Genomic DNA, 6,958 nt, shown 5'->3' with positions numbered 1-6,958 from the left:
CATGAAAATGCATCTAAAATAAATTGCACATGGGTAGTTGACAAATAAAAACTGGCATGTAGAATAAAATGAAGGCACACATAACATGAGAAAACAAATAGCATGAAAGAGGTTTATCAGTGTTAGATTTTTTTATTTTTTTATTTGTCTGTCAAACACATTGATACGTCAACTAACCATATTCGTATATAAAGTGTTTTCATCATAAATATCACTCTTCTTTCACAACAATTCTTCATTTGCTTACCCCTAATTCAAAAAATTAGAAATACAGAGATTCCCACTGCTATGCTGACGTCCGTCCTCTTTCACTGACTCTTTGACATGACCTGAAGGAAGCATTTAACTTTCTTTTGACCTCCAGGATGTAGTTTGCCATTCATTTTTCCGGTTTCACATCATTCGAGTTCCTCATCATTCTTTTTATTTTATTTTAGTTTTTTTTTTTTGTTTTTTTTATAAAACCTCAATCTGTGCTTCCATTCAACCTCGTAAGACATGTTGATCGATTCTAGGTGAAACATTAATCCTTGTTTTAAAAACGCTCCGAAAAATGATGTAAACCACTCCATTTTCCACAGAGCTCTTGTGGCTGAAAGCACATTTCCTTGAAAAGGAAAAGAAGACAAATGCAAGAACCCGCACGCACACAAAACAAGAACTAATCCCTGACCTGACAGGCGGGAGAGGAAAAGCTATGAATTAATCTAAGAGAAAGATCACAAATAAAATCAGCCTAGTGGTGACCGTTCGCTGGCAGGCAACTGTTTCCCATATGTCTCTCTTCCTTTGAAGAAAGCGAATGAAATTGCAGAGCGCTATTGAATGTAATCATACATTTGTTAAAGAGTGTGAGAGAGGCAGTCACATCCCATAACGGACTAATCTATATCCCTTAAACGCTGCCCGGCTGTCAAGAAAAGGAGGAAACGGGGCCATTTAAGAAGTTGTGCTGAGTCAAGAGTTTTCTTCTGTAAAAGAGCCATGCTGAAGAGATGACAGCGATGACCTCCACCTGTCACCTGTTATGACAACCTGAAACAGAGTGCTTCCTATTTTGCAGCTGCTCGGAAATGAGCCATGCGTTGATTGAAGGCGCTAATGTGAAAAAAAAAAATCAACTGTGATTCTCTTGGTTTTCATCGACACATGAAGTATCGCGTCGGACTTACTAAAAAATATAAAAAAATTAAATGAGACAAAAATGTCAGACTGATTTGCACATATCAGCGGCTTTAGGTTTGGGATATTTATAATTGTTTTTAACTTGTTATTTATATATGTACGTGTACTTAAAATACACAATATATTGTAAAAAATAAAATAAAATAATAGCAAATTAATAAATAATGAAGTCTACATTTTCATAGAACAGATATACACCAAAAAGTAAAAAAAAAAAAAAAAAAAAAAAAATATATATATATATATATATATATATATATATATATATATATATATATATATGTCTGTGTGTGTGTGTAATAAATAAAATAAAAAAATAAAAATAAAACATTTTTGAAGTGATGTCTTAAAAAAAAATAATTAAAAAAAAAAAAAAAAATATATATATATATATATATATATATATATATATATATATATATATATATATATATATATACACACACAAAGTCTGTCATCATTTCCTAACCCATATGTCCTTTCAAGAACACAAAAGAAGATCATTTGAAGAATCTTGGTACCTAAACAGTTTTAATTCCCATAGAATTCAGTTGTATACAGGTTTGGAAATTCATTTATTTATTTATTTATTTATATATTGGGATCCCCATTCCCCAACAAATAAAACACACAGCCCAAACGTTCATTACAGCGCATAATGTCATATATTTTTTGATAAAAAAAGAATATTATGACATTAAAAAGTAAAAGTAGGCAAACACACTAGTTTTACACATAAAATGTTTAAATAGGAAAACTAACGTAGTGTTTTCTTTTAAAATGTACAGCACTGAATGGTCATTTTTACAGCATCTGATGGAAACAGTTTTTCCACAGACGGTGAGTTGTGTTAAACTGTGCCCACTCGGCCTCGTAGTCGTCCTTTTTAAAGGTGAACATTTTTTCAGCGTTCCTCTGCACTATGATTACAAGCACTCCGTCGTATCCATACTGAACAGTGAGCAGGGAGTGAGACCAGCGCTGCAGAGACAGGGGAGTCATTACAAATTCTTTTTGATAGGAAATAAATTTGAATATCTTTCAAGCTGTCCCACTCGCACCCCACACCTTTTATTTTTCCGTATATTATTTAATCTCAAGTTTGTCGTTGAGGGGTTCGATTTTGCAGTGTACAAAGAAATCACGCTAAACAAGCATTTTCCAAAAAAGACAAATTACCTCTTGGCCTCATATACATTGGAATGACGTTATGATCTGAAAGCGGCCGCCCACTCCGTCTCCGACTGTGATTTTAAACTTCAAGAGATGAAATGTGGGATTGTGGGTGTTTGGATTGAATCCCTGTCCATGTGTTTATTCTTGTCATTTTTAGCTCTGTTTTTTTTTTTTTTTTTTTGTAAAAGACAATCAGCGAAATGATGCCACCAAAGAAACATTAGGTAGCATTTAACACTACGAGTAAATACCTGAAAGTAATACAGTATTAGCAAGGCTAGTACATAAGTTTGTGTGATCTACATCACGTTACTTCAGCTAAGATGATGTTCTGCATTATTCTTACTCCAACTAACTGATTTTTGTATGCAGCGTCATATTTTAATTATTCCCTTTTTATTTTAGCACATACATTTTTTTTTTACATAATACTGCTAATATTTTTATTATTGCTGGTTGCGCTATATTCATAAAATGTAAAAAGTATTACTATTACCCTTAAATAACATTGTTGGTTGTTTGTCTTTGGATGCCTACTAAATGGTGTCATTTATCAAATGATATACTGAAGAAAAAATAGCTAACTTTTGAATAGAATTGATAACTAAGTAAATACGTAAAAAAAAAAAGATATACTATAAATAATTACTATTATATATATATATATATATATATATATATATATATATATATATATATATATATATATATATATATATATGTTTTGGATGCTAAAATAAAACAAAATATAAATATGAAATATAAAACAAAAATATTAATATCTGCACTATTGTATGTCTATATGCCATAAATATAAACAATAACATATTAAACATCTGCATCTAACATAATATCTGCATTATAGTCACTATACTGGACTTTTTACTTTTCTTAAAAATGCTATGTTTCTTAAAAAATAAAACAAAAACATAAAATACATGCAAATAAATATTAATGTAAAATCTGAAACTAAAATATATTTCTGCATAATTTATAGGTTAGTTAAGCAAATATGTTGCAAATATTGTAAGCGTCACAAAACCAAGACCTTATTAAATGTGTCTTAGTTGAGGAAGAAAAGCAAAATAGAAGCACAAGCAGATTCTGACACTTATACATATTTAGCATATTTCAGATTTTATTTATAATGGTTTCTAACTACATACTTTAAATGACACCAGCATCCACTAAACCAGAAAGAGAAAAGCTGCACATATAAATCAGTTTTAGAAAGCTCTTCCATAATTTTATATAACAATAAGCGTTGTATAAGTAAGCCAGGTAAACATATTTGCAGTGGTGAGAAACAAAAGGCTCATATCTAGACGTACTTTTTGGGTGGCTCGTCATTATTATCAGCATCCAAAAAAGCTAAAGTAGGACCAGCCTGGGCCGGCGTTCTTTCCCTGCGTGTTTCTCTGTAAATGAGCTGCCCCGTGGATCTGTTTCGCTGCTCTCTGTCTTTCCCAGAGTTACTAAAGGAGAACCGTTCTGCTCTGCCTATCAAATCCTGTTTAATCTCCCTTTAAGAACACATCCTTTCATCTCCCCAGCCCCTCGTGGGAAAAGCCCATTTAGGACCATCACCGTAGGGTCATTCTTTAAGGTCAAAGAAGACGTGCTGCTCGATGCACGCCGCTCTCGACAAAGTGACAGCAAGGACGGCGTGTGTCCTGGTTTTAACCCAAGACAAAGGACATCTGAAGTGTCACCGCTCCGCGTTCTGACGGGAGGGAAAGGTGCACTTCAGCAATGAGCGTCTGAGGGCTGCCGTCGATGTATTTATTTAGAGAAACACAATCTGACATGCAAACCGATTTAAAGGGTGTCAGTCGGTCTCGTGTTCATTTGCACTTGCACAAATTACGGCCTTGAAGGGATAGTCCACCCAAAAAAACTAAATTCTGTCATTATTTGTTCAGCATCAAGTTGTTTCAAGGCTGTATTTTTTTTTTATTTTGTCGAACATGAAATAAGATATTTTGAAGAATGTGGATAACATAACGCTCCTCATCGACTTTTATACTATGAAAACAATATAACGGAAGTCAATAGGGATCTGTTACCCAAATATCACAAATATTTAAAATATCTTCTTTTGTACTTAGCAGATGTGTTACAGGAATAACGGCTATATTTATCAGCCTTACCGTACAAATATCTTTGAATCAAGATGGTAAATGATGGTCTTTTTTTTTTTTTTTTTTTTTTTGAGAAATTGAATACAATTAAATGTCAGTCAGTGGGTCATGCTAACTTGTTTTTCCTTTGAATGAAGTTTTTTTTTTTTTAAATAGTAAATTAACTTAAATAATAAATAATAGGTTTTCATAAATCAAGACTTCTCATGCAATTTTGGGATCTATCTTAATTTTAAAAAATGTAAAAACAATTTGGAAAAACAGTATTTGGAGGAAGAATATTATTGTTGTGCGGTGTCATCAAAGGGCAAAGTTATTTCCATATTTATTTTTGGGGTTATGAAAGGTTCATATTTTGGTTTTGGGATCCCAAACAACAGATTAACATGCATGCAAGGTCAAAACACACTTTTGTTTACTTGTAAAATGCATTTATTTTTTACCTTTTGCTCAACGGCTCCAACGTGATTCAATTTTTCCACACCCCCTCCAGTGATTGGTTCCATTTAAATGATTGGTTTCAATTTGACTCAATTGGTTTCAACTTGTGTCATTGTTTTAAAAAAACGACTTATTTAAATGATTCACTTTATACACGGTGCGCTTTCAAAACTCGAAAACTTTGCAGGATGCTTTCACTTGGAGCTGTGTTGAAAATGTGGACTCGTTTTCAAAAATCCATAACTTGGGCACTTAAAAAAAATGGAAATTTGTTGGAAATTGCATTTTTGTCTCATTATGTTCTGTTTCAACATCTACATTCAAAGAACATACTCCTTTCATATATTCTTTTTATTTTTGGTATAAAAAAACCTTGTGATACCCATTTTAATACCCATTTACCCTCATAATACTCGTATAAACCTTTTTTTGAGATATTCATTGTCTCCTTCTCGTGGGTACCTTACGGATCTCGCATCAAAAACAGCATTAATTAAAAAGGCACCGGAAAGGGTGCCTCCATCCGAAAGGGTGTTTTTCACATTCTCTACAGGATTTGAGAGGAGGCACCTGAGGGACGCCGTAGAAAACGGGGCCGGAGAGAACGGGCTCTTCATTCATTTTCATCACCAATCAGCACGCCGCCTCTTAAATAATGCATTGATCTCTGGGCTTGCTGTTAATTCCCCCGTTATCAAGATGTGCAAAGTGGACGTGGCAGCACTTGATGGATGAGAGGTACAGGCCAGCTGTCTATTTGCTTTGACAGACATATTCCCACTGCAGTGGAAGCACGGGCAACCTTTGAGTATCAACGTCTTATCTGTCTTTCAAAGTGGAGCAGAGGACAGTGGCTCATTAAACCACAAGCAGCGCTTTTCAAAAACAACTTACAAGTTATAATAGCAATTTAAAGCTCTTTCCTGGCAGATGCGAAGTTACTGAGCTTTAAGCAAAAAGGGAGCATCCGCATTCGCTTGTCTTTATAGACAGCTGTATTCTCTAGAAGTAATGACTGAGAGCGAGCATTACGGTGGAGACTAATGAATATCATTTCCTTGATGCATTTTTTAGCGAAATAGTACGCATACTTCCTATACAGTATGAGGAAAACACTCTGGGATTCTTCTGTGTGCAACCAACGAGCACTCTTCTGTCCCACGAGGCCAAGAACTGAGGAGTGCGTGATTCAAAGATGGAATAATGAAATATACAATACCGTTCAGAAAGTTTGGGTTCGGTTTCAATTCTTGTTAACATTTTTTTGAAAGCGGTCTCTTACGCTCACCGAGGCTGCATTTATTTGATTAAAAACACAACGCAAATTGTATTAATAAAATGTTTATGTGATTCCTATCGCAATATATTCGATGTTTTTTTTTTCTTGTGATGGATCATCTTCAGTGTCGCATTGTCCTTCAGAAATCAATCTGGTGATTTGGTGCTTGAGATACAATGCACTGAAGGTGCTTTTTGAAACAACGTAAAAGTTTTAATTGTCGCTTTTGATCGATTCAATGCATCTTTGCTGTTAAAAAGCATTCATTTCCTCCCAAAAAGACTCCAAATGTAGTCGTAAAAATTAATTGGGTGAGCGTAAATGGAGATCTGTGAGGCAGGCTACTATTTTAAATTGTTAAAGTGCTTTTTGGAGGGGTTAAACCGTACTTATTTAACAACACTAACCAATTATTTTTTTGTGCTGATTGTTAGTAAGCCACGCGCCAGAGAACATGTGGGTCAGTCATGTTACAGTAAATTTAGTCGGCTATTAGCATAACGATGACCCGAGAGCTACAGCCTTGGACTAAAAACCACAAAAGTTTAATTAGATTTTTTTTATGGGGTCATAACATTTTTAATATCGTCCCTACATCCTTAAGGAAAGGTAACTACGCACAATATAGAGAGAAATTTAATAAACCGGTTTTGTCTCTAATTGGATTAGATGATATCAATGATATCAATACGTTTTATTTATCAGAATAAAGAACACCAGGAGTCCTCTAGTGCAA

Source organism: Puntigrus tetrazona, chromosome 8, assembly GCF_018831695.1.
Source record: "Puntigrus tetrazona isolate hp1 chromosome 8, ASM1883169v1, whole genome shotgun sequence".
NCBI lineage: Eukaryota > Metazoa > Chordata > Actinopteri > Cypriniformes > Cyprinidae > Puntigrus > Puntigrus tetrazona.
The sequence above is the reverse complement of the archived record's forward strand: the minus strand, read 5'-3'. Positions refer to the sequence as shown.